The 23,053-nt window shown below is 37.6% G+C and overlaps 1 long non-coding RNA gene across 1 annotated transcript in view; it reads right to left on the bottom strand.

Moving 5' to 3' along the window:
- Window positions 1-768: 768 nt before the first annotated feature.
- Window positions 769-23,053, bottom strand: part of LOC138685328 (uncharacterized) — a 131,735-nt gene continuing 109,450 nt past the window's right edge. Inside the window, exon 3 of the long non-coding RNA XR_011324561.1 lies at window positions 769-844. This is a non-coding gene — a long non-coding RNA (uncharacterized lncRNA). The remainder of the gene's footprint in view (window positions 845-23,053) is intronic.

Below are 23,053 nucleotides of genomic sequence, written 5' to 3'. Positions count from 1 at the left end.
CCTATGCTCTCAGTGCCTGAACTGCCAACCATGGGTACACAGAGGCAAGAAATTGCCAAAGAACCAGGAAGGAAAGCCTGAGATAGATGCTCTGTTTCTGGAGTTGCTTGAGGAGGGAAATAATGGGAATGTTTAGGTCTGGAATCTTGTTTGGATGAAGAATGGGAGCAATGGTTAAGACAGTAACCTTTGATATGTAGGCAGTCAAGGTTTAATTTATATCCTGCCTGATTCAGGCCAACTGATAGAGCTTAACAACTATGCCAAGAGATTCTCTGCAAACTGCTTTCAGTTTTTCCTGTTAATGCTGTTCTACTTTGTTCAAAAGACAAAATTGTTAACTGGGACAGAAGAAGGGCCTGGAGTCAAGGGCAAGTGGTGCCAACAACAGACTGTTGAGCACTCTGTTTTCCCTATGCTAGGTATTACGATGACCTAACAAAAAAGGTACAGTCTAGCCTTAAATAAGGCTTAATTTCATACAGTTTCAGTATTTTCTGTACAATATATAACACACCCTTCCTTACACATAATATAGGGGACAAAACTAGGTCTGAACTGTTTGCATACAAGATTCTATTAATTTTTCAGCATTACTATTTCTTGCTTGTTCATTTGTACTCTTCAAAGTGCAAATACATCATTTCTTGCATGTTCTCCATACAAAGGACTTTATTCAGCTCTTTCTGACATGCAAATAGTAATATATTTACCTGTGAGTGTGTGCCTTTTTTCATACAGTTATAAACATTAACACCATTCTTCTTGACTTCAAGAGCACCTTCAAGAGATAGCACTGATATTATAGAAGATGTGGTTCTCAGCAGGTTGTGGAAACCTGTTCCTGAATTTTGGAGGCCAACAAAAAGAGGAAGGGTCAGCAGTGCACACAACTCATGAGCATTAACCCAAATGTCTATCTTAACTGCAAATCCATCAGGCTTAAATTAAATTTAAAATAATATATAAAGATTCTAAAAAAACCAAATATGATGTTTTCTTGTCCTCTTCATTACTTCCAGCTTTATTTTATGGCTGTATCAGGTGGCTCCAACAAAAAATAAATTATATCCATATTCACTGAATCTTCATTGATGTGAAATTACTCATATTCATAACAATTACAATGTTAGCCATACTGTAACAGGAAACACCTGTGCCACAATTCATTTTTGTCTTTCTGCCTCCTGGCTTGCAAGATACAGATTGTGTCAATCTTTTCCTATGCCATGAATACTACTTGACAAATCTTTAAAAGTCAGCAAAATCATTGAGGCTGAGCCTGGCAGAGGCTGAACTCGGAACTCACACAACAATTGATTGCTTTTGCAGCCCAAGTAGTACTTACCACTGTTTTATCTTAAGCCAATGAGTGAGTATATCTTGCAAAGAAACTATCATCTAATCCACTGACAAAATAATTCTTTCTGATCTTTCAATGAAAAACCCCGAGGAAACATGGACTTGTTTGCAAACCTTGTTTAAAACAGCAACACTGTGAAATAAGCATGTGGTATTGTTTCTACTTCCAAATACCACAACGACTGTGATCTAAGGAAAGTGATTTTCCCAGAGAGACACACAGAAAATGGCAAACTGGAGAATCACAGCTTGCAGTAACAGTCTTCAGACTGATGACTGGAACAAAAACCAGAAAAGTTAAAATCTTTTAAGGTTAAACTGAAACAGAAATTTTGGGATAAGGATATGGGAAATTCAACAAAATAAGATGAAGTGACAAATTTTGCACCAACTTGATGTTCATTTGACTTGAAAACTGAAATTTTTCTTTTTGTTTTCTCTGCTTTTAGCTAGCTGCATTTTGTTGAGGAAAATCTTGAGTGCTATTTAAAAATGAAAACTTGCACAGCTTTAAAAAGGTCAAAATAAATTTTAGTAGCATATGTTTGGAGAAATGAAACCTTTCCTTTTACAAATACCTACAAATTTTTGTTTGCTTGCTTTCTGGCCAACTTGGGCTGAATTTAACTTGGGTTCATTAAGAGTTGCAGCCCAACCTAAATCCAATGTTATTTCATGATTCTAACTCTTATCCCATATCTGAGCTGCTGAACTATAACAGTAGAAAGACAAGTGTTTAAAAAAAAAAGAATGAAAAGAACTTTATGGTTCAGAAGATACAGGAATCATCTGCCAATTTCAAGTGGAAATGTGAAATGTTTAGCTGAGCTATTCTTGCATGAGACTTCAGATCTGTAGAAGTTTTAACAGTGTAGGAAGGATAGATATTATTTTAATGACGGATGTAATAGAACTGGTGCTTTCATTAACTTGTTATGTCATTCTTCTTTTTTTTTTTTTTCCCCTACCTTTCTCAGGTATTTCTTAAGAGTCCAACCATCCTCTTCAAAACTCTCAATTTTTTGCTTCTTTATGTTATCTAAAATGCTAGTAGAAATACTTCTTGATCACATTTCCTTCCAAGTAACAAACTAGTAAAAATTGCATATAAAACTATGATACAATAAGAATTTTTCATGCTTTAATACATTTAACAATCATTTACATAAGAATCTTTATGTAAAACCTGGGATAAATCTCTCCCAGAGCTTAACTTTGAAAATGGCCTTTAACAGAGTCTTACGAAACATGAATAAAAAAAAGAGGACAAAGGGTGAGCTTTCTTCAGTATGCTTGCTGGCTTTTAGAAAGCCTCTCCAACATCTTGATGCCTTTCTCACACAGACTATGACACACTATCACTTCTCTAGTTTCCATATCTGCAAAGAGTGAAATTGTCACAATTTCACCATTGTTGTTAAGAAACATCAAATCTGTTCTTGGATAAAAAATTTCATTTATGGATTTATGTTGCTAGAAGAGCAACCTTTCAAATTAGTAGTAAAGCTCAAAAGTAGCAGAATATTCAATGGTTTGGGGTTTTTTCATAAGGACTAAAATCTTCTTTTTCACTTTTTTATATATTTCTTTTACACTTTCTCATACTATCATGTGGTGTGCTGAAGCAGAATGGGTGTTAGGTTTTAGTCTGGAAGTAGATGTATGAATAAATAACTGAATGAATTCCATACAGTGCTGCATCCTCCAAGGATTCCTGAGGGGTCTTTTATGCTCCAGACTACTATACTGTAAAAGTATATTCCTGAACTCACTCCTTTCTGGCAATGCATGCCTTTACAACATTCAGGGAGAATATCCTTGCATTACGAGTCCACAAAATGACTGATGAGAACAACAGAGACACAACTATGAAGGTAAAGTAGGACTGAACACGTGCACTGGGAGAGAAAGAAGGTACATGTCTCCGTATCCTTGTTCCTCACAAACCTTCAGTTCTACAATATTAAAAAATCCAGCTGAACCTCTAAAGGGATGTGCTATTTTAAGTGATACTGCTTGGGGGCCATCCCTTTTATATTTATCCATACAGACCTACAGACAGGCAGTTAAATATCATTTAATTTAACATACTGTAGCAGCAGATGTACTTTTCAAGAATGACTCCTGCTTTGTGTTAGGTATCCTTCCTTGGAGCAATCCAAACCTGTAAAAGGGCTAAAGTTCACTCTGGTACTTACTGTGAAGTAAGCTGGTTAAAAAGATGAAAAGCACATTTTCCTATGTGTCACAACCCATGCTGGACAGACCAGGGAGGGATCATGGTGAGCTCGGAATTCCCTTGGGCTAAATTAAGGTGAAGTGACACCAGACGATCAGTTGAATGTTTTATTTATGGCAGAAGCAACCTGAACTTGGAAGGCGTAACAGTAGGTGGTGTGGCTTCTCACAACAGGAACTGGCATAAAACTACATCAGTAAACTGTATAACATGTGCTAACCATATGTATCAATTCAGGAAAGACAGTAAGGAGAGCCCGCCGGTTGAGTCACGAGGTTCAGAGCGGACCCCCTTGCTTTCCAGACTCATTGTCAGAGAGGAGCCCGGGGCAGCTGGATCCACTCCTGGTCCCAGACTTGGTCAACAGTTTTGTGTCTAAAGGGATGAAGTGTAGGGGTTATGGAAAAAAAGAGAAAGAGAAGGAGAAGGAGAAGGAGAAGGAGAAGGGGAGAGAGAGAGAAAGAGAGAGAGAGATTTCACCAGTCCTGGGTCCAGTGTTGGTCCAGCCAGTCTAGACCAGTTCCGGGGGGCTCACACACATGGGGCTTCAATTCGTATCCTTGTATCATCTCCTTGCCCCTCCTTCAGGCGGGCACTCGAACTCATTAGGCTAATTAGCTGTCATGCGTGGTTTGTGCCTCCAGAACCTTTGGGAAATGGGTTGGTGGGCTTTGGGGTCATCTGGGGAGTAACTTCTCTCTCCCTGCAGGTGTGACTGTTGTTTGATCTTTGGCCATACGTGGTGAGCTGCCCTGCTCAGCCTATCAGAACAGGGAACTGCACACCCTCTGGCACTGCAGGCCCTCCACGTCCTGTTGCTTTTGTCCTGTGCCGATCTGTGCTGACCGCCCCTCACCTGCGGTTCCGTTGTTATGCCCCGCCACAACGTTTGAGACATTAACTCTTTCAGTCCCTCACATGTGGTGTTGTTATGCAGCCGTGCAAGATCCATGCCTTCCCTCAACCGCAAAAGCCAGGCCCTGGTCTCTGTCCATCAGGACAGGTGTTTGAGGCATTAACTCCATCCAGTTTCTCACACTATGCAATATCATGACATATAAGCTTTTGGCAATTAGTTTCTCCACTGTTTTTCATTGTGCAACTGATCAGAAGTAGCATAAAGCAGGAAACCAGGATGTAGATCCCGGGGAAAATGTGATATTAAAAAAAAAAAAAATCTCTCTGCTTTTTCTTTCCTTTCAGCACATTTTTATAGTAATTTAAAGTTGAATGCAGGTTCCTTATGTAATAATATATTAATGAAAGTACTCACATGTTTCCTTCCTTGTTAAAAATGCTGTTTTAGATGTCCTCAGTGTGACAAAACCTCTTAACATCACTTTGCAGTTCTCGCGCCATAAGAATACATAAAGTGTCATATTTGACAAGCAGTGCAACATGGAAATGAATCCATTGATTGCTATTAAAATTGTTTCTTGACCACAGAGGCTAATATTGAGGTACAAAGAAAAACCTGTACAATAAGATTATAAAATGACCCTCACTTAAACCTTGAAATAAGTGCTCCTGACTTCTACTGGAGCTGAAAAAAGTTTCAAACAATTTGATGATCATGTTTTTACATGAAGCTCCTGTTACCTCCTAAGTTCTGTGTGAACCATGTGCAAGTCTTCCCAGCTGCCCTACAAGCATTCCTTTGGGATGCTTTACTTGGCTATGATGATCTCGAATTGGTTTTATATTGTTAAATCCTGGTTTTAGAGAAGGGGAAATTGTTTGGTTAAACATTGAAACCCAAGCAGTTTAGAGTCACTGTGCAGACAGTAGTTAGGCCACAGCAAAGCTAGGTTACTGTAACTTTTTATATAAAAATGTGGCAATGCCAAAGGTGATCCTTTACATGTTTTCATATGTTGTTTCATTAGAATAATGTCAGCATTTGCTGAATTAGTTAATTTTATTCCCTTTTTATTCAGATGCATAGTATATGGGCGATAAAGATCAGTCATGACCTGAACATGTGAAAACCCATGGGAAGACAGACTGGGTTAGATATCTGCCATCACAGCAGTAGTTGACAATATTTATGAGCTCAGACTCAGATTATTTGTGTTAGCGGTACAAAATTCTGCTTTTTAATCACCTGGAGATGATTTCAGTTCAGCTATTGGGCACTGCTCATACTCAGGAAACCAGAGGACAAACGGTACTGGCGGTGGCAGACCACCTGATAGAGGGTAGCATTCAGCCCCCAGTTACATTAACAGTTGCAGAACAGTGTCTGTTAATTGCTTAGTGGTACAACAGTCTTGGTTTTTCCAAGGAGCCATAGGAGTTTCTGATTCATCTGGCTCACCCCGTCTCCCATCCCCCAATTGTGGGTGACAGCAGAGGCAGAGATTTCCTTAGAACTACAAGACTTTAAAAAAAAATTGAAACACAACCCATATGTCATGTTGTAAAAAATGCAAAATATGCTGGATCTGTAAAAGCAGCACACCAGGCCATATGCTTCAGACGGAACAGCTTGCATATGTCTAGGCCTCTACACTGACTTCAGGAACTGAAAACAGTGGCTAGTCTACTCCACACTTTTCCACTTGTTAAATTTGTTTTGCTAAAGTCAGGTTTACATCTGAAGCCAGAAAAAAAAAAAAAAAAAAAAAAACAGTCTTTATCAAAAGCTTGAAGCTGATGAATGGCTGCTTATTTTCTGTGCTGCTTTGATCAGTCATGCTGTGACCAACTGAAGTGGAACAACTGCAAGGTTTTCCAGGGCAGTTGTTCAAATCCAGAGGTTTGGTCTGCAATGAGAAACAGGGTCCCAGTGTTCAAAACCAGGAGAGTTCGGCATCCCGCTGGTGGTGTGCTCTGTGCAGAAAGTGACACTCTGCCTGGTTTTGCCATCATCTCAAACACTTTCCTGGCACTTCCTAAAAGGCTAAGCAATGTTAATTCTTTTACTCAGACCTAATTCCCACAACATTATCTTTCACACAACAAAACCTGCATGAACACTGCATTAAAGGTCTGTTTCAGTCTGGCAAATGCCAGGAAATTCTAGAGTCATTAACCTTCCTTATTGTGCACAGTATTATGGAGGTCTTTGAACAGCAGGATACTTCACATACAGTATCCTATGTGGTATAAGAGCTAAAATATGCACAATTAAGCAGGTTAATATTCAGCTTTAACCTCTGTGTTTCAATGATGAAATGTCAACAGAGCAATTGAAAACTCCTTTTTATATATGAATAGTGCAAAGGTTTGCACATTTTGGACTTTCTGAAAAAACAGGTTTTTGAAGAAAATATGCAAATTCAGAATACATCTAACCTTGCTATAGTAAATCCTTATTTAAAAGAGACAAAGAATTTAAACAGTAAGTTTTTCACTTGTGTATGTCCCAGGCTCCTCGTAAAACCAAGTGACCATTTTCAACAGTGTGCAAGCCAACTTCCGAAATGCTATGTGAATTTTGCAGAATCGTTTCCCTCAATTAATCACTGTCAAGTCTAGATAAATTTTCTACAGGACATCAGACTGGATGACATTATGGTGCCTTCTGGCCTTAAAGCCTTATGAATCTGCTGTTACCGAGATGAAATCCTAAACTCCCAACTTATGGTTGCAAACTTCATTTTTCCATAGTATCTTTACCTCACACTGAATGAAGGCTGTTTTTTTCACAGAAAGAATAAAGCAAAACTGGTTCTGTTTGGTTTGGCTTTTTTTTTTTTTAACTCAAGGCTTGATCAGAAGTCCTCTTCCCACTGCAGCTGTGTCAGTGAAAGATTTCTCCATGCCAGCTGCTTGTCACTATGTTCACTAGGAGGTTTTCATCCCCTCCAGACTATCTACTAAGCTCCTTTGCGAATGGTCCCTTATTTGTTGCTGTCAAAATGAATAGCGTTAGCAAAACCCTGCTCGTTAGACTAACTTTGCAATTTTAGACTGGAATAGGTCAAAGGATACCCATACAAATAGTAAGGTAGCTAGTTATTTTGATTTTCGAAGAAGGAAAAACATCTCATTTTTTCCTTATAGCTGCAGACAGAATTCAAACAAGTTTGTCAAACCTATCTAAAAAGACACTAAATCTATCATCATTACTAATGTAAGTCTAGAAGTTTCTTCCAATAATAATAATTATTATTATTATTAATTTACCACTCCATATGGATATCACAACATGTGTATTCTAAAAGGACTTACAGTGGGGTAATTCAGTACCTCCTGAAAGTAACAGATACAGTATACAATTTATGTATGTGCCTATATTTTCTAATGCTGTCAGTAGAGTTGTGTGTCACTCATAGGACATAGATATGTTTTTTCCAGGTTGTTTTATATTAGATTTGACAAAACAACAAAAAGTTCATATTGTTTTAATATTAATTTCCTTAAAATACATTAATATTTACAGATACCTATGCTGTTTTGTCACTCAAAAACAGTGATGTATTGGTTTTGGCAAGTATCTTTCATGCACCATTCATTACATTCAAGGATTCCAAAAATTATATCGCTTAACCTTTTGTTATATAGATATGACATCCAATTGCCTTTTGTTTTTTAATTCTTTAAAGTTGTTCTGAGAAAACAGATGAAATAAATTCTATATTCTTGTAGTTATACTGGAAGCAGCATTTCAGCTTTGCTCTCAGGAAGGGGCGCTCTTCAATATACCACTCAGGTATTTCTGTATTTTCCTAAGTTCTCTGAACACTGACTTGGTTTTAGTACGTTGCTAGTTATTGCTTTGTCATTCTCATTTATTTTTTCACAGGTTTCTATTAATAGTCTATGAAGTTTTGCTTTCCAAGAGTTATATCTCTGGAAGGGAGCTGAAATTAAATTCAAGCATTAGTAAAGTAAAAAGAAGAACATGACACGAGAAAGTCAGTGGCCATAGCTAAACTTGTGTGCGCTAAGGTTCAAGAACATAAACTAAAGCAAGCACTGCAACAATGCTGAATGCAGCTATTCCTGTTATGTCCAGGAAAAAAACTCAACCAGACATCATCTGTGTTTTCTGAACTGAACATGCCAGTTACAATGAAGTTTAGGAGGTGTTCTGTTCTTCCTGCAGATGCTGAGACATTTATAGCTTTAGTTTAAATTTGTCTAGCTACAGTGGTTACCATCCCCAGTCCTCCATCCCACTTCTCTGCCATAAATTTACACTCCCACAGCAGGGATGTCTGAGCAGGCTGTGAAAGGCATGGCTGCTGCTGAACCATCATAGTTTACAGACTGTTATGCTAACATAAACCAGCACTAACTTTAATATACTTTACATTAATATGCCTGGCAGGAGACAGGAAGGAAGACTGCAGGAATGGAAACTGTTTCAGCTGTCCAAAATTAATTCATTCTGTATATGAGTCAAAGTCTTTAATGTCTACAAACTATGCAATGGAAGCTGTTGAAAGATAACCTCTTCCTCTCCACCTCAGATGGGGTCATGGAAAGGTACAGAGTAATAAGCTAACATTTCTGAAAATACATGTATAAGGAAAGTGTTAACAAACTTTTACTTATTTCTGAGAGGAAAGATCACAGTACTGTAGAAAAGTTAGTAACAAATTAATTTTTTCACTGCGTCCAATTATAAAAGTATACCAAGTGTTTGAAAATGTTTCACATACCCAAGTTAATAATATTTGGTTTCTAAGATTATTTGTCTCTTTGTGATTAGCCAGAAGATTCTTTTTTTCCCTCAGATTTGATCTTATGACAGTGATCTTTGCCACCACAAAGTACAATTAGTGCTGGTTAGCAGTATAATTCCCTGACACCAAAACAGAGTTTAAGTCTAGTCAAAAAGTATATTTATTTTAGCAGATTTTTTCCTGTGTATTTCCTTGCATAATGTTCAGACAGTGCCGGTGTAATTCTGTGAGACTTTTAAAACATGGATTTGGGCCTCTGGAACCTGGAAAGTTTGGAAACCCCTTCGCTTGCAAACTCCTCCTTTTCCCACGTGATTCTGGATGGACTGCAGAGGTTTCAGAGGTTGCAGCCTTGATTCTGGAAACAAATTTGAGCATCAGTCTACAGCTGTTCTAGCTGTACAATTCATAAAAGTAACCAAAGCCATTCTCCCTCTTCTTGTTTATATTTCTCCATGTGAATGCTTATATTTCTATACGTGACATGCACTGAAAGAGAAAGAAAGAGCAAAAGAAGCTGTGTGAGGGAAGAGAATGTTTCCTAGGAATTGGGATGGGCATTTCCAAAGAAATCTTCTTTGTTTTGTGCCTATTTATGGCTTATTTGGGGCTTTTTTGTTGGTGGTGGTGCTGGTTTTGGTTTTTTAATTATTTATAAAAGGTTTCAACAGAGGAGTAAGCATACTGAACATATTTTCATTGTCTCATGTCTGAGCTTTACCAGGCATACTCCACATATAGAGGAATTAGTAACCACTACACTAATTCCTCCCCCATCCATAAAAAGAGACAAAACAAGGAGTAGTTTTCTTTCAAATAAGATCTCCTACATAGGGCTAAAATTGAATGCAACATCTAGTCCAAAGAGTCTAAATAAAGCATTCATTTGCTCAAAATCTTTGTCACGAAAATGAGTTGTGAAACTGTTCATTTTTTTTAACAGCAGCAATACAACTGAAGTGGTGAGTTCATTGTTAAAACCACGCAGAGTTCAATGCGGGAATGGCAGGGGACTACTTTCATTTTTACCACGTGAAACCTGAAACAATCTATATCTTCTGTAGCTCACTCAGCTTGGAAGTTCACGGACTAAAACTTTGCAGAGTTCCTCCATGTTCCTTACATGTTTCCTGTACTAAGGTGTGAAGTAGGGAGAACGGGGGCAGCAGGAAGTGGCTTTGAGGAAGCACAGCAAAATCTAGCCCCACTGCATTTACTAACAGACACAGACACTAGACGCTAAATCAGTTCTTTACTCTTAGCCTGGTACAACATAATTCAGAGAAACAGCTTGCAGAGCAAAATTTCTTTGAAGAGACTATGCAAGCAGATACTGTACATCTGTGAAATGTCTTCATCTAGTACAAAACTGGCAGAGGTAGGATGTCCTGATGTTTCATCTGAATGGACATTGCATAGAAAACTGCTGCCAGGACACACACAGCTCTAAGAGCAATGAAGGGGCAATAATACAGAGTCTTTAGGAAAAAGAAGTGCATGTACAGATTGCTTGCACCCAGGGGTTGTATGACCCAACTCAAGATGCCTGCCACTATAGTGAGATACAACTGTTTTCAATTTAGAGTAACATGTTTGAAACAGAAAACAGGGAAGCAAAAATGAAGACAAAATTTGTCTTCCCTGACAAAAAAAAAACGGTAATTTTTTATTTTAACCCTTTGTCACAGAGAAACATAAACAATGCACATTTATTTGCTCAAACTGTTCATTTGGCCTTTAAGCCAGTAAACTGCATGAAAGATAACATTATTTACAAAGTGGGAAATATCTATTAGAAAAGAGGACTGAAAGATATTTGGCTATGTCAAGCATTGTAATGAAAATACAATGTTGAAGGTTAAAAAAATAATACTTTAAATTTTTTATTAAAAACCCAAAAAATAAGTCCTCTGTTATTAGGTAAAATGGATATATACAGAAAGCTCATCCAAATCTCAATGAAGCACTTCAGAAAATTTCTGTTTCAAATTAATTCATAAAGATGAAGGACTATAAACAAATGGATGCATTTAAAAATTATGCATCATTCCTTAAAATAAGTGGTAAGAAGCAGAAGGCAGTATACTTTTGTAACATTCATATTTGTTCTTAATTATGATAATAAAGAAAAGTATTCAACTGGAATAGTCTGAAGAATAGTGGTGGTGTAAATTTTTAGAAGACACCAAGGATTTTCCTCTCAGTAGGATATATTTTTTAAATATATGTCATTTTGCACAATCCAGTTAATCCCCAAGACAAAGAATGCCCTTATGAACCTTCAAGGTATGTTTGTAGGTATAATTTGTCAGTACTAAACTCATCCAAGACTGGCAGCAGACTCTGTCAGAGGTAAAAGACTTTTCCCGACCTTTTCTTGAGATTGTTAGGAGAATTTTAAAAAGTAGTCCCAAGAGGCCTCAAGTTCCTTCTCCAGCCCACTGCTACATAAAATTTTACCAAATAAAGCCATAGTTAAATGATTCTTTAAAAGTGGTGTCTCCAGTTTTTCATGATACAGGAAATAAAGTAGACATCAGGAACATAGACATTGGAAATCACTATTACAGGAGGGCTTAGCATTGAAAGAAATAAATAGAAGTCATCATAGGTTGATGAAATATAGTTTAAATAAATGCCAGAAAGGCCTCTTTCATTGATTCACTACAGGTCAAATTTATTTTGGGAAAAAAAAAAAAGGTACTTAGTTTATTCTGGTATCCTAAGAAGGGAAAACAAGTGGAGGAAAACCAAGTGAGAAGAGACATGACTGAAGTAGTGGATAGGAAATCATACATGAAACCACCTTTTATATAGAAGAAGAGCAATTCTGATTTTTTAGCAGAGGACAGGTTGGGGAAAATGGGTTTGAAGGTTTGTGGGGAGGGCAAGTTTTTAAAATCATAGAATGATAGAATCATTTAGGTTGGAAAAGACCTTCAAGATCATCTAGTCCAACCATCAACGATGCCCACTAAACCATGTCCTGAAGTGCCTTGTCTACACGTTTTTTTAATACCTCCAGGGATGGTGACTCAACCACTTTCCTGGGCAGCCTGTTCCAATACCTGACAACCCTTTCAGTAAAGAAATTTTTCCTAATATCCAACCTAAACCTCCCCTGCCGCAACCTGAGGCCATTTCCTCTCATCCTATCTCCAGCCACCTGACAGAAGAGACCAGCACCCACAATATATATATAATTATATATAAATACTTGAACACTTGATTTTGAATAAAGTTGAAATAACTAATCATGCCTGGGTAATAGCAGTATCTGTGTGAATTACTAGGGAAGATTAAGATTTATCTAAAGTAAACAAAGAAAATCCTTAATAGCTAGCTGTATGCTGGATGGTCTCTTGTAGAAAGATGTCTGCATGAAAGGTGACACTGAATCTTATGGTCTTCATGACAAGAAGGGTCATGTCCTCTAAAGTAAATGAGGGACAATATGGAGATGACTTTCAGGAGGACAATGTGCATAGTAATAGGGAGAAGTAACAGGCAAAAAATGAACTGAACATAGCAAGTACAGAGTGGAATGGTTGTGGGGAATTTACGTTGTTGTAATTGTGGTGAAGGGATGAGGGGTGGATTGTGTGTAAATTATCCACTTTTTGTCGGTATTGTGACGATGTTATTTTGATTTTGTTGTGGACAATTCTTTTTTGTTGATGTGAATGAAGTTTGCAAAAAGTGTGAAGATTGTGTGATGAATGTGGATTTTAATGATAATTATTAAATATGTGATACACAGAGGTGAGGGATAGAATGTATTGGGTTTGTGTGGCAAGGTTTTGGTAGCAGTGGGGGTTACAGGGGTTACAGCTTCTTCTGTAAGAAGCTGCTAGAAGCTTCCCCCCGTCCTGTCCGACAGAGCCAATACCAGCTGGCTCCAAGATGGACCCGCCACTGGCCAAGGCCGAGCCCATCTGCAACAGTGGTAGCACCTCTGCGATAACATATTTAAGAAGGGAAAAAAAGTTGCTAGGGCACAGAAACTGCAGCCAGAGAGAGAAGTGAGAACATGTGAGAGAAACAACCCTGCAGACCCCCAGGTCAGTGAAGAAGGAGGGGGAGGAGATGCTCCAGGCACCGGAGCAGAGATTCCCCTGCAGCCCGTGGTGAAGACCATGGTGAGGCAGGCTGTCCCCCTGCAGCCCAGGGAGGTCCACGGTGGAGCAGATATCCACCTGCAGCCCGTGGACGACCCCACACCAGAGCAGGTGGCTGCATGTGAAGGAGGCTGTGACCCTGTGGAAAGCCTGTGCTGGAGCAGGTTTTCTGGCCAGGACTTGTGACCCCGCAGGGGACCCACACTGGAGCAGTTCGTGAAGAACTGCAGCCAGTGGAAGGGACCCCACGCTGGAGCAGCGGAAGAGTGAGGAGTCTTGCCCCTGAGGAGGAAGGAGCAGCAGAGACAATGTGTGATGAACTGACCGCAACCCCCATTCCTCGTCCCCCTGCACCATTGTGGAGTGGGGTAGGTAGAGAAAATAGGTAGTGAAATTGAAGAAGGGAGGGGTGGGGGGAAGGTGGTTTAAGATTTGGTTTTATTTCTCATTACCCTTCTCTTGTTTGATTGGCAATAAATTAAGTTAATTTTCCCCAAGTCACGTCTGTTTTGCCCATGACAGTAATTGTTTGAGCGATATCTCCCTGTCCTTATCTTGACCCATGAGTCCTTTGTTATATTTTCTCTCCCCCGTCTAGCTGAGGAGGGGAGTGATAGAGTAGCTGAGTGGTGCTTAGTCGCTGGCTGGGGTTAAACCATGACAGTTGGATAGCCACAAAGAGTGCTAGACAGACTTTTTAGCATGAACAGGAGGAAATAGGTGTGAAATAGAGATAGATCCATGAGTCAGTAGTACAGACATAGGTGTTGAATTTGTGTCTTCAGGATAACTCAGAAATAAAATATTACAGGTGACAGAGATGAGGACAAAGAATGGAAGTCTCACTCAAAGATTAAGGAATGAAAGAGATCAAGCATAAGGTACACTGAAAGAGCTGCTAAAAAGATAGAAGGGGAAATTAGAGGGAATGTAATGCCAAATTAAGATACGATTTCAAAATGTGTAGATGTCTAATAATGTCCGAGGTGGCCGATAGCAGGTCAAGAAATACTGAAATTGGGTACTACTCTCTAGGAAGAGAACTTCAGAGACATTGATAAGAGCAGAGAGGCTAGAAAAAATATGGAAGAGGAAGAAAAAGAAATGGAAATATGGCAGCATCAGAAAAAAATAACTAAGTAGGCAGAAATTATAAGTTGTTAACAGTGTAGGATCTCTCTGTAGTCATTGATACTGCTTTGATTTAATGGAATTTCACTATTGATGTGTTAAGGTATAAGACTGAATCATTCTGCAAGTACTATATTGCGCTGCTCTAGACATACTACTGAATGAATCTGTCTTAACTTTAAACCAGTTTGGAAGCAAGGAATTTAATTCTGTAAGATTCCATCTATGTTTGCTTTTATGGCTCTATATTGTTAAGGTGTAGCTTAAGGTATAGATATTACAGATTGGGTAGTATTGCTGAAGATCATTCCAAAAGCTTGCAGTGTTCTCTTTTTTCCCTGAAATCATTAGGTATGTCTGGAAATCAACTCGTGAAAGCAAAAGTAGAAAGAGCATATACAAAAATACCATTGTACACCAGCTTTGATCTGGTACATCTGAGCACTTCTGAAAATCTCAGAAATACGGCTAATCTGAGATTTCCCAAAAGAAATTCAAATCAGAAGGAGGTGAGCTAGGAAGATAGCAAATGCACATATGCAGATATTTTGATGTCTATTCTAACTGAATTTTATTTCTAAGATGAGAAGGTAGGCCATGCTTTTTATAGAAAATAGAACTTTATAACCTTAGAGGAAGTATCTCCTTTCATTGTAAAGCAGTCATGACCTATTGCAGAGTAAATAGAGTAGGTCTGGGGTTTCCTTTTCAAATCTGCTACTAGCTTACCATACAACTATTAAAAAGTTTTGCAATCTGAATAGAGAAATCAGCCTTCTCTGTGAACGAAGACAGTACTAACCTCCTGTGTAAAGTGATTTCATGAATACTAACAAAGAGTATTATGTAACATGTAGGTATGTTTACTTGAAGCATTAGTTATGTATTTGCCAACTCTGGTGGTTGCATGGGAAATTCTCACTGAAAATGCTATTGCTTTGAGTGATCCTCTAAATTCTCATATTGAAACCAGCCATAGGATCAAAAATTTTTACTATTTCAAAGGACCATTTCTACATCATATCTTACTCTTGATGGATATCACTGGGCTCCATTATGCTTATATAACTTATTTGCATGAGATGACATGTAATTGCATCATCCAGAATGGCACTCAGATAGTACCACCTCCCCACTTCTATTTTTTTAGGTGTGCTGGGTATCTTTTTACAGAAGCAAGAAGAGTCCCGTTTCCATTGATGCTGTTTGTCTGTTCATTTCTAGCCATATGCATTTCCCATGTCTAAGTACATGCTATTTTCCTCCCTTTGCAACAAATACCACCATACAGAAATAACTCCAACTATAGCTGTTATAAGGGCATTTAACCCACCGTGTTATTTTTCTGAATACACATCACTCAGTGGCAATAAGGGTGACCTAATTTAAGCCGTCAGTGTGCATTTATAAAATATTTGCACAAACCTTAGGTGTTCATGGAGCTATTGGCATGCAAAGTGATGATGAAATGAAAGCATATTGCTGTATATCAGTCTCATTAGAAAAAAAAAATAATCGATCTATGATATTCTTATATCTATTTTTGTTGGTTTTTTTCTACAAGTAAGCTAAGAGTTAAAAATGTTGTTTCTCTTCTGTTTACAACCCAAGATTCCCAATTCTAACTTGAATTAATGATTCATATACAAATTCATGTACACTTTTTTCTACTACAGTAAGTACTAGTTTAAGTTTGAATCATGCGCTTGAATGTTTCAGTTATAATTCAAGACTAGTGGGTATGAAATATGCTTGCGTTGGTGAATTTCAGCAGAAGTATCTCTAGGAATGTTTTATATGCAAAGCAGAGATATTAATTTTATCATACTAACTTTGCCACATTATGTATTAAAATAAAATAACATTCTGGGTCGGAGTATCTACAATAGGAAGATGACAAATGTTTTCTTAAAACTTGTATTTCAATGGATATTAGTCATTTAAATATATTGTCATAGTGATGGTTCTGTGCTGCATAGAAAGAAAATTGCAGAGCAAAATTTTCTTTTAGTGGATGTTCACTCAGCTAATTCACAAGCTTGATTTGGTTTGGTTTCGGTTTAAGGGAAAAAGTAAAAATTACTTTCATTTCCTCCTGGAGAATCTGGAAATGGTTTTAAGTTGAAAGAACATCAGGAAGATAGCAAAATACTGAAACTATAAGAAGATCACTTTGCCTTTTTGCAAATGCTGGATTTCTTTCATGCTTTTTCTTACAGGTTGTAACATTTTTAAATTTCACATGAAACCAAATCTATCATCTCTTCATGTTCAACAATTTCATTGGATTGGACAAGATATGAAAAACTGGACCTCAGATGACAAATTCAAACCTGGACACCAATAATCTCACCTTCTGAGTCATAGCTTACTTCTAAGTGTATAATGAAGAAAAGTTCAGAGAGAGCATAGGTAGATGACCTCAACAGAGGATATGTTTCAAATCATCTCCTGCACAGACTTAGGCAATTTTCCCTGACCTCTAGCAAGATGCCTCCTGAAACTGGAGTGCAGAGCCCCTGATCTGTTTCCTGCGTTTACCCTGGATCCTGAAATCTTTATCAGGTAGCTGAAAATAGTTTTGACCTTGTGTCTTTGGTTAAGGCTTTTCTAGCTCTCCTTTAAAAACCACAGAATCTGCCACTCTGGTTGACTCATAGTCATTTTATGGAAAAGTTTTTAAAATATGTTTGGTTTGCTTGTTTCTTGTGGGTCCAAATTTTGTTGCCAATTTCATATGTTACACACTTCCAAGTGTCAAAATTGAAGTTAACATCTGGCTAAATATTTCCAAAAGTGGTAATGAGAGTCGGTCATGATATTCTTCTCAAGGACAATATAATGAGCGTAATACACCAAAACTGATCTAATATACATAGTTTAAATTACTAAATATATGTATTAACAGAAGATAGAAATAAATGTCACTACACGCATTACATCAGAAGTATTCTACTACTTTTAGCTGCATCTATGCTGTCCTATGCTGTGCATTACCACTAAGAACCTTTTGAAGCCAAAATCCCTCATTGGCCATAACATCGAATCTTTGACGCACATGTGAAGGTATGAAGAGAGGAACCTAAATACATAGTTTGGACTAGATTTTGCAATATATTCTTGTGTGCACCTTCAGGTAATCTGTATGACTTTATCATGGGGACATTACTACCAGAAGAAGTCTTAAAACCAGAAAAATGTATTCCAAAAAGCAATATGGTGTCACTACTCCACCCAATTATTCCTCATTGTTTCCATGGCCTTACATTGAAACACACTTTCTCAATCATGGTCCTAGACGTGTGTCCAGCCCTGCTATTTGCTGTCCTGGCCATGATATCACATACATATCAGAAGCCCCCTGATTAACTAAAAAATCCTTCAGAAGATTCACTTTAAAAAACCAGCATGCATAGCTGATACCAACGTCACAGCCTCTAGCCACTTATAAATTTTCAATTCCATCTTGGCCATCTCCAGCCAGATTTCACCTTCTCTTTTCCCCATGCTGTGGAAATCAATCAGATGCAATGATATCATTGCTCCAGTGGCGCAAAATAATGCCCTTCCTAGTCCAAGCCACACAACCTGTACAATTCCTGCGCCAGTGATAATATGAAGAGAGATCAGAAACACAACTCAGAATTGTTTGATTTCTCTTGGGATCATATTTATAGGCTCTTTTTCTCCTTTCTTTTCCCTGAAAGAAGAAAATAAAGTGTCTTTTTTTGAAAAGAGGTTGGCCCATTTTGTTCTGCCTGTTTCACTTGCCCCGGTCTCTGAGCCAGGAAGAGTGAGTTATTACCTTCTTTCATGAGACTGTCTGCCATGTAGGTCCATATGCTTTTAGAGGGGTAGCAGAAAATTCTGGGAGTGTCTGTGATTGACTCCAGCTTGAGACTTGGTCCTTGTTCTTATAGAGTTAGTATTTTCAGGGTCTGGCAGTCTAGGCTTTCTTCCCATTAAGTTTTGGATTATCCCATGGTCATTTAGGAGGAAGATACCACCCTGCCTAAGTATAGGTTTCCTTCCCCTGTACAATTCTCTATTGTAATTTTGCTCCTCTTTCTTTGTAATCAACAACAAAGTACTGGTTTCAAAGGGAGAAAGATGTTCATGTTGAAGCTATCCATGAAAGGCTATTCATCTTGAGGTAATTATTGAAACATTAAGTATTCTACAAATGCAGTGGGGGAGGTTAAATTATCTATATTCAGAGAATTATATATTTATAAGTGAATACCAAATCAGACACAGTATTTCTGAAGAGTACTCAAAACTCTATTTAGATAAAGCCCTCTTTTCTCATTAATGCTATCTGTTTCAAATTACTGGATTATTTCATAATGAATTATAGCAAAATCCAGGGGAATGTTTTCTCTAAATATTTTACATAATTATTTTAATTTATATTGGGTTTCATGTTGTCAACCAGTGTGTTGCAGCTTCATGTGATATTACACATGAGAAGCACATGACCTTAAAAACAGCAAATAAGAGCTTATGGAGGATATGCTGTGTTTCATAAGCATATTCAAACTTTAGAATGCATAATACTTTAACTGTCATATGATAACAATCTCATAGACTGAAGCCCCCCAAAAGTTGAAAATTGCTTCAAGCATTTTATTCACATTCCTAGTGCATAAAAATATTTCTTCTGACCAGGGAAATAGGCATAGAAAATAAGGACTCTTCAAATCTGCAGATTTGCTGTGTGTGCATTCTGTTTTACGAAGATACGGAAAAATGTTGACACCAAAACCATCTGTGGGATACTCTGCTTGTCAGTAGTCACTAGCTGATTTTGTCAAATTGTTGGTTAATCTTTTCTGAACTCAGTGGTTCAGGTGATTTTTAAACAGTTTAATCATGCATTCATCCAGCCCATGCTTCCTCAGCTTGAGGGAATAGAAATGGGAGACTGCGTGAAAAAAAACTTATAAATGGACTTTTCAAGGTACATTATATTGACTGTTTTCCACTTTTCATCAAAATCAGTGATTTCAACATTGAGGGAAATCAGGTTGGTCAAGTTTGATCTAACTTTGGTAAATTCATTTCTTTCTGATTCTTTCTTTTCTGTAGCATGTTTGGAAATGGTGGAGTACATATTCTACAATTTTTCCTGAGACTGAACCCCTGGATCTCTGGATCTTCCTTTTTGCATTTAAGGAGGATGGGTATAATGTTTGCTTTTTTAATGTTAGTTTTAGCTGGCTAATGTTAGCCAGCCAGTTAGGCTGGCTAGCCCTACTAGGATTTATATTAGGAAATTCTCATCAACACAGCACAGAATCTTCCTGGTTTGCTTACACTATACTGTGTTGACTTGGTAGATGTCTGGATGATTGAAATCTCCCACACAGATGAGGCTTTCCACAAACAAACAGCAGAAGTCCTCTGGTTGCCAGCCTTCATCCTCTGCATCCTGTTGAGAAGGTGGTTGGTAACAAACAATCCCCACAACAATGCCAGTGTTCTTTCCTCTCTTAGCAATGATCCAGACAGTTTTAATGGCCATATCTCTGGCTTTATACTGGAGCTCTGTGTAGTCAAAAAGGTACTTACACAGAACATAAATACCTCTTAAATAGTGAAACCAGATTTTTTCAGTCCCTTCATTTCATCCTCAGGTAACATTACCTACAGAATTGTCTACATGAATCAGCACTATGAATTGGATTACTGTAACATTATATGCCTTCCCATTATATTCTAAGGCCAGTATTTTGTTTTGTTTGGTTATGTGAGAGGTGTTTGAAAGATTAGATATATGTATACATAAATGCCTAGAACAATGGCAAAAAAAACAATTGGCTTTTGATCCCTTTCATTTGTTTAGGAGGCTCCAGGTAGGACTGAACAGATGGTAGGTTAAACATTGAAAGATGGAAATGTATTGGATGGAATTAGTTGACTGTGATGTCAGTTCACTAAGAAAATTTTGACAAACTAGATTATTTTTTTCCTGAGGGTAAAATGAAAGTCACTGGTTCAGAGGAAGAGCTAATGGAATTTTTAGGCATTTCCATATCACCACATTTACAGAGAGATGGCACCTTCAAGTTTACTTATTAAAACCTTTTTTCTCTTTTAGGACTGAGGTAACCGCAGGCAACTGTTCTCTGAAATGGAACGATTTTCTGAGTTATCTGGCAAAGCAACATCAAGAAATGTTTCCTAGACGTATTATCTGATATTATCTGATATTATCCATGTAAACTTGCACAATTTGTTTATCAAGCATTTAAGTAGAAGAAGTATTAATGGAGTCAACAACTACAAACAAATGGATAAACACCTTCATGCACTCTACTTGCATGGAATCATAGACTCACAGAATAATTTAGGCTGGGAGGGACCTCAGGTCTTCTGGTCCAACCCCCAACTCAGAGCAGGTCAGAAGTGGATCACGTTGTTCAGGGCATTGTCCAGCTGATTTTTAATATCTCTAGCAACAGGATACTTGTTCCAACCTCTGACTTCTTTCATCCTCATTTTTTTTTTCCTGATATTTGATTAGAAGAAGTTTACTGAGGAAGTTTTCTTCCATAAATCCAGAACTTTATTAGTATAGCTTTATGTTATTCTGAACTGAAAAAGGTGAAACACTTGCCTGGAGTAGTACCATTGCAATCTGGATGACCAAGTCATTTTTATACTGCTACATTTGGCCTCCTAGATTCACAGATGTCAGAATCATAGGGGGAAAAAAAACATGCATGCAGTTGTCTCACAGTTTGAGAGACTAATACACATGTGCAGATGATGTGAGTCTTCTCTGCTTATGGTCCAATTGAGCTCAACAAATATGTTCAAGTAATATAGCATAGCTAACCCTACACATATTGCTTAGGGACAATGGGAAGGCATTTCACTTTATTGTATCACCAGCTGTAGACAAAGCCTTGTCATTTCTGTCTGTCACACATTTTCTTTGCCATTTTTGAAATCACACTTTAGTTTCATCTCCATCTGGGGCAGGAGCAGGAGTGTTGTAATATCGCAAGAAAAACTGCTTTTTCTGGTATTTTTAGCTTGATTGGATGATGAGAGCTCTGAAAATGACACCACATAGGCTGGTCTTTTGATGGTTATAGAGAAAGTTTGCAGATGCAATAGACTGACCAACTGCACAGCAGAAAGAAGCTTAGGATGTCAAGTACTACATTAGCACAGCTCATATGGGAAATGACATTTTTCTAACAGAGATAGATATGCCCTGCATGCTGCAGCCAAATAAGGATTCTTCAGATCTGTTCTTTGGCTTTTTGAATATGTATTCATCAATTTTATACATGTCATTAGCACATTTTGTGGAAAACAGGAGAAATGGTAAATCAAATTATTCCCCTACATACAAATGTAAATTAAGAGTTTGGCTTTGTGTATGAAACTCAGTAGTTAAACAGCTTATACAAAATTAATGGCAGTTAATTGTTCAATGTTAATTATGCTGAATTAGATTATGCTTAGAACAGGCTAACAGTAGAAGTAAGAAATTATTTTACTTCTATTAAGTATTAAGCAGCAACCCTATAATTATTATCGACCATTTGAGCTTTTGATAATTTGCCAAATTTACCTGTCCCTTCATCAGCATAGAAATGGAGGCAATAAAGCAGTTTCTGCTATTCTTTAACATGGGCACTGTTATTTATCAGTAAAGTCAAGAACTGAATGACAGTGATCTCAAGATATAGTTGCTGATTGCAGTAGAAATGAACAAACATTCAGTTATGCAGAGATTTGCTAGGTTCCTGCAGTGAATCTGCTGGACTTCTTAGTCCCTATCTAAGCTCTGCTGACAGTGTCTTGAATTGGTTTCTTTTGTTGGACCTCTCTCTTGCTCTACCAGAGAACAGTAACTGCACATTGAAGAATAAGTTAGAATCTCTTGTAACATGTAAGATATGATTTGATTATTTTATTTTATTTAAAATTATGAGTTTAATGAAAATTAAAAGTACTGTCTCAGAAAAGTAGTAATTGGACAGTGGAATAACAATACAGAGAACTGAAAACCAATAAAATTATGTTCTGCAATATTTTCAAATACTTATGAAAAAAATCTTCTTTTAACTCATTTATACAAAGTATTCAAATTAAAATATAATGACACAGTGCTGTCTTTACCAAAGCCATGTGTTGTTTAGGAGTCTAACAGAAGCATACCTCAATCTTCATATGAGTTCTAACACATCTAACAATTTCGACCAGACCCCATGACAAAGCTCTAAACACAAAGCTTTCTATATTATTCCTAACCAAAGAAAACAGTAACTAAATAAGCAATGTTTGCAAAGTATTGGTGATATTCAAGTCATATGGACATGGTCCTGGGCAGCCTGCTCTAGCTGACTCTGCTTTATCAGGTGCGTTGGACAAGACGACCTCCAAAGGTTCCTTCCAACCTACACCATTCTGTGATTCTCTGATGTTTTCTAGGATAAAATATCTTAATAACTGCTCCCTATTTTCCTTCATTCTAGGATTTAGAGCTACTGTCTAGTCCATGGTTTGCGTCTGAAATGACAGTGTTGTAAAACCATTTCAACTTTCCC

Source organism: Haliaeetus albicilla, chromosome 5, assembly GCF_947461875.1.
Source record: "Haliaeetus albicilla chromosome 5, bHalAlb1.1, whole genome shotgun sequence".
In the NCBI taxonomy this organism is placed as follows: domain Eukaryota; kingdom Metazoa; phylum Chordata; class Aves; order Accipitriformes; family Accipitridae; genus Haliaeetus; species Haliaeetus albicilla.
This window is presented reverse-complemented; position numbering and strand designations above follow the sequence as displayed.